Genomic DNA, 10000 nt, shown 5'->3' on the forward strand with positions numbered 1-10000 from the left:
ATACTTAAATATGCCATGAATATAAATATAAAGAGGCTATCCAAACAAATATAAGACATTAGTTACGATCGCGAGTTCAGGGTACAGAGGTCAGTTGATAAGTGAGAGAGAGAGAGAGAGAGAGAGAGAGAGAGAGAGAGAGAGAATGATGATGATAGCATTGGTTCTCAGAGGGGGACAGGGAGGGGTGAGGTGAGGTTGGGGGTGGGGGTGTTGAGGGGTCAAGTTCTGTCTGTCGATTGGGGTCTAATTGTGTTTGCGAGAGAAATCGCTGCGAGATGTTAATACAAACGACCTCATTAGGCATGAAGGAGAAGTTTTAAGTACTTTGAAAGCTGAATTACTGTGGGTTGAAGAAACAGCGCTGGCAAGACGTTAGCTGTGGAGTTAAATGGTTGAGAGGAGGAGGAGGAGGAGAAGTGAATGAAGGTCACTGTAGTAGAGCCAAGAAGAAACTTAAATAGAAAGACCTAATGGTGTAATACAGAGCATTGCCTGATAGTGTGCAATAAGCTTGTTTTTTGTTTTCGTTGGTGTACGTCTGTGCACCTACTGATTACCTACTTTACAAAGAAATATCTATTATTAAATACTTTCCTATATTTAAAATTTTGTTGTGAAAATGAAAAGAAAATATCGCAGCAAACATTTTACTTCTGCTATTTAGATTTGGGACAATAAAAACATGAAGCCTTAATTTGATAAACAGAACATGCCTATTTAACAACCGTAAAGATTTCGTGGCTTGGATGCGCTATGATACGATAATCAATAGCGTCTAAGGTACTTATAGATCTTTCAATTCTTTAATTACTAAAATGAATGAATATCCTCCGTTTCTACTAAACGAAACAATTGTCATGACAATTGTATCATTTCTTCTTTCAATTCTCATCTAAAGAGATGATCAGAAACTGAGAAATTCGAATAGCCGAAGAGTAAATTTTGCTTTGAGGTTGAGCCTCAGTAGATATTCTTCCATAATTCTTTGACCTTGTTTCTGTACCTGGGCTACATAATGGTTTATGGTTTGAGGCTCTTGTGCCATACATTTTTATGTCTCATTGTGAAAGCAGTAATCATAACAAGCGTGAAAATGTAAAAATATTATTTATTTGGCACGTAACATCATGAGAAGCTAATCCGCTACTAACTTTCTCAACATGGAATCTTTCAAACAATCTTTACAATTTCCCGTCACTAAGATCAGCAGACCATCGTCTGTAAACATTAAAAGGGTCCCAGTTGTAACCTCCAGCTACACGGAAACTAAGAGGTCTTGAGAGAGAGAGAGAGAGAGAGAGAGAGAGAGAACGTTGACGTTACTAGTAAGGCAGGGCAGGACAGGACAGATGCGTTTTGTCTAACTGTCTAACGGTGAGTCCCCGTCACTAATTTGTTTGCAAGAGAAATCCCTGCAAGATGTTAGTACAAAAGACCTAACTAGGCAAGAAGGAGAAGTTTAAAGTACTTTGAAACTTGAATTACTCCGGGATGGAGAAACGGCGCTGCCTAGAGGCTGGTTGAGCAATTAAACGGTTGTGAGATGGAAGTAGATAACAGATGATATAAAGGTGAAGGAAAATGAATTAAGGAGTAATTGAAGGTTTTAATCGAAGATTGTTGGAAAGAATAGAGACACGCACGAGGTGACTGTTGGTGCTAAGTAAAATATATATATATATATATATATATATATATATATATATATATATATATATATGTATGTATGTATGTATAGATATACATTTATATATGTATATATATACATATACATACACACAGGCAAAAACAAATATATATATATATATATATGTACATAGATATATATATATACATATACATATGTATACATATAGATAGACATAGATACATAATATACACACACCCATAATATATATTACTTTAGATATAACATTATAATATAATACATAGATATATATATATATATATATATATATATATATATATAATATATATATATATATATATATATCAATTAATGTAGTTAATGTCGTAAATGCTGGGATAAAAGGGGAATAGTTTACCAGTCGGGAAGACACTAATATTAAAATAAATAAATAAAAAAGCAAATGAACTATGGGACATTTTCCCAATAGAGGGGAACTTTATAACATTAAGGCGCGTGAGGCCTGTTGTTCTAGGATACTATTATTTAATTACCCACTAATAAAACAAAAAATAATAAAAAAATAAAGAAAAGGAAATGAACTTTAGGCATACTTCCCCACTAGTGGGGACCTTTATAACACCATGGTAATGAATGACCTTATTGGCCGCAATACTAGTTATCAGCGTTTTGGAAATTACAGTCTCGTCAATCTTTTGATCTATTGGGATTACTATTGCAACTGCTGTAATGTTGTGAGGAGAGTGTAATTGGCTAGAGACTAAGTATCCAGTTGTTTCATGCAAATTACAAACTAGCAAAAAAAGTGTAGGAGTTTGATTTTAAAAATCACACTGACGATAAAATACAAACTGATATTTATAAACAGAGGAGTAGCAAACAGGAAGAGGAAACAATCAACATATCAATAACAATAAACTAAATACAAAATAAAAAGGAATAAACGGACACAAGTTATTAGGAGCAAATTTTAAGGATTAATGCTCTTGAAACAGTGGAACAATGAATCAACAAATAATGAGAAACAGGCAGAAAATATAAAATCGGAGCTATGTAATAAAATGTGGAAGAAAATTATGAGAGAAGATTAGCAAAATTTATGAAATGGCTCCGACACAAAACGAATGATATAAAATGATGATGAAACGTGGTCCTTACCTTAAAGTTTAAACAAATAAGACAAATAACATAGAAAATGGTAAAATACGAGCAAAGGTAGCTACTAAAAAAAGCAAGATAAAAATGGAATTTTAGTTTTTTTAGTTTTTTAAAGAAACATAGTCCTTGTATTGAGGCTTCACAATGAGAAAAATAATACACAAAATGGTAAAAACCGAGGCAAAGGTAGCTAACATAAACAGGAAAAATGAAAGTTTGTTTATTTATTTATTTTTAGAGAATCATAGTTGCTTACCTGGAGAATTCAATTAATTTCGAGGAGCGAAAGTTTTCTTGGGCGATTGCTCGCTCTGGTTCATATCTCTGATTACAGATTGTCCTCCCGGACTCCGCTGCTTTCGGGGTCCCAGGAGTCGCGGCCCGGCTGACGAGGAGAACGATTCGCGTCTCCTGTTGAAACAACATGAATAAATATGACTCTCGGGGGCGAGTTTATTTTTGTTTGATGCGATATCCTCTTTAGCGGGACTCATGGTTTATCTTTTTTTCAATTTTTTGTAACCTGTGGACTGCTTTCCATTTGATGGCTTAATTAATATGACTTCGGTGAATATTTTTTTTTATTCTGATATCTTAAAGAATGTGGGTATTTTTTTTTTTTTTTTTTACTATTTTGCGTATTATCTTCAACAACACGAATTAGGATTTGTTAGCCAATATTTACTCATTTTTTCCATAATTCATTTTGGCATGATTTGTATATATTATTATATGCATCCATTTGTATAATTTATTTTACTGCATACTATCTTATATATGATTTCTGAGTTGAATATTTATTTTGGTTTTGCGCAATATCTTCAGCATCGAAGGAAGTTATTTTTTCTTAATCTATTTAGCTTGATAAGTGAAGTTAAATTTCTATGCTTATACGACCATACTATGTAACCTGGTACAACGCTTCTTCAGCAATGAACATAAATTTAACTCACGTGTTTTATGTTAATCTTTAGTTTATGTAATCTAATGAGCACGAAGCGTAAAAATGAACTGTATTTGAATATTTTTATTTCCATCGCTAACTGTCTCTAGCAAGCTTTGTGGATATGACTTTTAAGTAAATACTATTTTGTGGTGAGAAACAGTTCTGTTTCACTAAATCTTAAACAAACACTCAAGATATAATTGTCTTTTTTTTTCACAGTCATCCTATTCGGCTGGGTGGTTTTTATAATGTGAGGTTCCGGGTTGCATCCTGCCTCCTTAGGAATCCATCACTCTTCTTACTATATTCGCTCTGTTTTTATTATTATTATTATTATTATTATTATTATTATTATTATTATTATTATTATTATTATTATTATTATTACTTATTTAACAATATGACTACATTATGCGAACTGATTTTATACTGAGATTTCTCAATTTGTTTTTATAATTATCTTTTCCTGCACATCAATACTGGTCAGCTGTTGGCCAATGTTCATATTTCGATGGATACAAAGAGCGTAGTTCTTACAGAAGAAATTCTTTAATGACTCAGGTTTCAGTAACCTACTGTAATAGAAAAATTCAGAATTTCTGCTATGAGAACTACGCTTTTGTATCCATCGAAATAACAACATTGGCCAACTACTGACCAATATTGATGTGTGGGATAAGCGAATTATAAGAAATATTGAGAAAAACTCATTACATAATCAATTTGCATAATGCAACCAAATTATTCAACAAAACCTGCCTCAAAGAGGGTCTTCTTCCTTCTTCTTCTTATTATTATTATTCTGTTGAATAAAATGGAAGAATTCAGCGAATTAATATTATATATTATCTTTTCTGTTTTTCTAATTACTCGCTTTTCGGGCTCAGCTAAAAAAAAATAAATAAATAAATAAAAAAAGCGATACTTCTTAATAATTTGCCAATATTCATATTGGGAGATATCTGAATAATGCTGAAAGTGGTAATTTACATATTTTCGTAGAACAGTATTTTTAATAGTTAATACTGATATTATCAGTTTACTGGAGTAGGGTGTCCGGGAATGAATGTTTGGAGTCCTGCCTGCGGTATAAGTCCGATCATCCTGCTGGTGCTCCTGAATATCTGGCATTGTCAGGAGCATCAGCAGGATGATCGGACTTCTGCCGCAGGCAGGACTCCAGACATTCACTCCCGGATACACTACTCAAGCGCTCGCAAGGCTGAATTCCTGCAACCATCAACGCGAGATCCCCGACTTCGCCCCAGACCGGCTCGACCAATGAGAACACAGCTCTAGGATTCGAGCCGCTATAAATACAGGCATGCAGACACCATCTCTTCACTTCTACTGCTGACCAGCCAAGAAGATGACCTACGAGAAGGTCGAAACGTCGCCATATGCCAGAGCTTCACCAGCATTAATACCAGCTGAATACCAGAGACGACCTTGGCTTGACATTGACCTCACTAATGGAATGATACCAACACCGACGACGACCCCTGCTTGACCTGGACCTGAGGAACGCCCTTCCATACACCAGTATACTGATAATACCAGTATTGACTAATAAATCCTGTTCTAAATAAAATACCGCTTTCAGCATTATTCAGATTTCTCCCAATATGAATATTGCCCAATTATTAAGAAGTACCGCTGAGCTAGAAAAGCGAGTGATAAGAAAAATAGAAAAGATAATATGCAAGATTAATTCGCTGAATTCTGCCATTTTATTCAACAGTATTATTATTATTATCATTATTATTAGGTATCATTGAAAACGCATGGAACACCGTTGGATTCAAAGCAGTTTTCACTGAACAGAATACGATTATTACTGTCAAGATAATTCAGACAAACATAACGGAGATATTTAGGGTACAGTATAGGTACAGGCACTGATAAATCTTTATGTCCGGTAATCGATATCTATCCGATGACTACGAGTTGGAAATGAACAAACGATTCAAGTTTTTCATCTTTCTCCTTCATCCTATGTATCTGTTTCTTCCGCAACCCTTACGTTTTCGAATGGATCAAAGAAAATTATGCAGCTGATGAAGAAATGAAGCTTTGCTGTGTTGGATGTTGCAATGCCAATTATAATCGAGCTTTTTATGTATTAGCAAACTTAAAACAGACAAAAATTCAAATCGAAAAGAAAAGAATAATTTGAAAACATAATGCGCCGAAGCAATCGAGTTTTCTGTACAGCGTATAGTGTTGTATAAAACTCTCAGCCACGGCCCATGAAACTCTTAGCCGCTAACCATGAAAATTTCAGCCATAGGACGGTAGTGGCCCAAAGTGTTGGCACCTATAGCGGTGACAGGCGCAAGATCATGGTTAATTTTAACCTTAAATGAAATTAAACCTACTGAGGCTAGAGGGCTGCAATTTGGTATGTTTGATGATTGGAGGGTGGAAGATCAACATACCAATTAGCGCCCCTCTAGCCTCAGTACTTTCTAAGATCTGAGGGTGGACAGACAAACAGCCATCTTAATCATTTTCTTTTGAAGAAAAGAAAAAGAAAAGCAAAACAATCTAAAAATAGACATAGACAGCGACAGAGTATTTTGAGAGTTGTGCGTGCCGCTAATAACTCGCGTGTGTCATTTTTTATATTTTTTTTCTTACTTTACGTAAGATATGCTTACGTGTTCTTCAGCACTTTTTATTCAGAGGTGGTTTGAGCACGCAAGGTGTGTTTATCCCGTTACGGTACTTGGGATTCCTTAAAATCACACGATCACACAATGATGTCACTCTTCCTAGACCAGGGAGACAGAAACCTTAATTCTCTCAATTTTGAAATCTTGGATTCGTCACACTACCACAGTTGTTGATAATGATGGTCATAAGCTTAAGAGGATATATTTATATATATATATATATATATATATATATATATATATAGATATATATATATAATATATATATATATATATATATATATATATATATATATATATATATATAGACATATATATATATGTATATATTAATATACATATATTAGTATTTATATAAACAAACTCGCTACCTCTCTCTCTCTCTCTCTAACAATGGTATATAATGTGAAAATGATGAAAAACTAACCAATCTTTCATCTTTAAATAAATCATCGCGGTACTCATTCCAACGGTGATCCCTTGATATTTCAATCGAATTAAATAATGGTAACATCCAGCATTGAAATGACATTTTTTCTCGAATTTAGATTCTGAAATAATAATTAATAATAATAATACTAATAATTTTGGTAAAAGACCCTCTTTTAGGCAAATACTGTTAAAGAGAATGGCAGAATTAAGCGAGTTGAATTTACATATTGTTTTTCTATTTTTCTTACAATCCGCTTCTCTGGCTCAGCTATGTTTCTGAGTAACTGGCCAATATTCATGTTAGGAATTTATAAATTTTATTAAAATGCTGAAGGTGATCTTTTATTCTATTTATTAGGAAAGGGTAATTTTTTCTTTATTTGCATTACGTAAATTTAGATCAGCCTTGTTCATTTTGTGGCAGGATAGCCATTGTTTGTCTGAGTATTTGTTTACATTATTTTTCAAGTTTAGTGTCCGTTGTCTGGTCATTTCAAGTGCTTAACGTAAAGTGCTTTATTTAACTTACTCAGTGTGGTTAGGCGCCTCCTCCCCGTTTGTTTAGATTATCGAACTATCGCTTTAAAGATTGTTTTTCTGTTTTTACGAGTGTTGACGAACGCCTCCTTGGCCGGACATCGTAATGCAGCAGTCCTAGCCCTCGAAAAGAAAAACCCCGGAACGCATCTCACAGCCAGACCAAACCTGAGGGGTGAATTTACCATTACTCCCAGAGACCAGAAATCTGTTGAACTCCTGAAAAACGACAGTTTGTGTTTACTACTCAATTCTGCTGAAAAAAATTACCAAGGGGATTATCTGTAAGTCCCCAAAATACATCACCATCGATCGAATCGTCGAAGTGGCCAACATCACGAGCTCCAAGAGATGCACAAGGTCAACCGTGGGATTCTCAGCACCTACCAAACCGAAGCCTTCATACCGGAACCTTTGAGATGCTTCAAGTGTCAGAGGTTCGGGCATCATGAAAACCAGTGCACCTCCCACCACATCTGGGGGATAAGCAGCCAGGGGCACGAAACAGAAGTGTGCCTAACGAAATACAAGGCAAAAGGCCACACTGTTGCCCAGTGCCTCAATTGTAAACAGCAACACCATGCTTTGGTTTAAGGGACGTCCTGCCAGCTTAGAAAAGATTTGGAAGATGAAGGGCATCCCTCTTCCGCCTGCAAGACCTCAAGAGCGACAACCATCGCCGCCCAGGAGACCTTCAATCAACCCCAGATTCGACCCAAGGACGAATCTGCCTCCTGCAGCTCAAACTACTCAACCTTCCTTTTCCCAACCTCCTCAACCCCGGCACTATATTCCTAACCCCTTACCTTTTCCTTGCCATTACTTTCCCTTTCCCTAAACTCCTCCAACCCTTTAAATCATTCCTCCAACCCCTACGGAAATTTCCCCAATCCCCGAGATTATTCTCCAACCCCTAAGATCGTTTCCCCCAACCCCCACACCGCCAGTAGTTCCTGTTTTACGAGTCGAAGAAGGAACCCAGACAGAACGCCAGCCCAACTTACAGATGTAGAAACAAACCAGGAAATTGTCTGCAGCGTTTCTCGATGATTTAACCGAGATAACTGTTGGTGATAATGTGTATTTTGCAACAAAAATTCTCTCCTTCAAGAAGATTTTATTTATTTATTGATGTTACTGCTCAGGGTATTTTTATAATGAACTGATTCAGTGAAATAAACCACTTGGAGAATAGGAGGATATTACATGCTCGGATAAAATCCTAGCATGAAAGAATTTATAGATAATCTTTTATTTTTTTTAGGGGTAGGCGTTTGTTTGTGAATTGGACGATAGAGAAAAAAATCACATTCAACACAAGTTTACGATAAATAACCAGTGAAAGGATTTTCTCCATTCTATCGTCGTTTCTCAATATAATGGAAATCAAAACATCTGTGTGTCATTATTTTTAAAAGTATTTAAAAACTTAAGCAAAACAGAGATACGTAACAAGATTTAATAAGACGATGGTATTCACTTGCACTAATGAATTTATTTTTACGTCCTATCCAACACGTGTATTATTACATTACACCGGAATAAATTTTCTATACAACGTTTTCGGAATAGGGAAAATATACTTTCATATGGGTTTATTTTTTCAATTTCATCTTTGTTTTTAACGGGTGTATCGGATTATATGAAGGCTATTGCCATCCAGGAGGGTTTATAAATATTCTACGTCGAGAAAATCAAAGGCATTGTCGACCTACTTTGTGTAGAAATACTACGCTGTTTTATGGCCTCTCTCTCTCTCTCCTCTTTTTATCCTCTTCTGTAATCTATATGTGTTTGGTTATAAAGAAAGAAAAGTTAATGATATTGCAGATTTTCACTATATTCCGTCACGAAGCTGACATTTTGCTGAAAAGATGTATTTCCATATATATGGAAGTAAAAAAAAAGCATAAAGGGAAACAGAAAGAGAGACAGGGAGGGAAATATTAAGCAAAAGTGGGCGTGAACACGTTTGTTTTTCGAAAAAAATGTCATTTCACCATTCCCTTGCTATTTTCACTTGACTAAACTGTCAACTGCAACAAAATGAGATCGCACTTGTTCGTGTTGAAGTTCAGTTAAATAAACTAACATACGAGAATTTTATTTTGCAATGTCGTATGAACAGATATCGTTCACTAGTTGCAAAACCCTGAAAATAAGCTGATACTTGATTCAATAAGGGTTTTTTTTTTCTACTTTGTCAGTAATATCTCCGGTTTAATATTATTTCACGACTAATCTTAAGATGCCTATTTTTCTTAGTATACTTTCGTTTGCTCATATGACTGCAGAATGGTTTCATTATGATTTTTTTCCTGTTAACAGTCATGTTATACAATTACTTTTACGGTAAGAAAGAAACTTATAAACGTATTAGACGAGATTTTATGGGTTCACTATATTTCTCAGTATAAAATGGCGAACAAAAAATATTCCCTCCAAAAGTATATAGAAAGCGAGGGGAAAGGTCTAGAGATATAAAGGAAACACAGTCGTCTTTATGATCTTCATTGTTTAAGAGACTCCACGCCCCTTGCCACCTCCAGCGAAAAAGAATGCGCCTAAATTGCATAGCCATATCACCACGGGGACATAAGC

The 10000-nt window shown here is 35.1% G+C and overlaps 1 long non-coding RNA gene across 1 annotated transcript in view; it reads right to left on the reverse strand.

The window, feature by feature from the left end:
* Positions 1-3071: 3071 nt before the first annotated feature.
* LOC135199834 (uncharacterized) overlaps positions 3072-10000 on the reverse strand; it is a 232005-nt gene continuing 225076 nt past the window's right edge. The window contains exon 6 of the long non-coding RNA XR_010311129.1: positions 3072-3220. This is a non-coding gene — a long non-coding RNA (uncharacterized LOC135199834). The remainder of the gene's footprint in view (positions 3221-10000) is intronic.

The sequence above is a fragment of the Macrobrachium nipponense genome, chromosome 26 (assembly GCF_015104395.2).
Source record: "Macrobrachium nipponense isolate FS-2020 chromosome 26, ASM1510439v2, whole genome shotgun sequence".
NCBI classification, from domain to species: Eukaryota; Metazoa; Arthropoda; class Malacostraca; order Decapoda; family Palaemonidae; genus Macrobrachium; species Macrobrachium nipponense.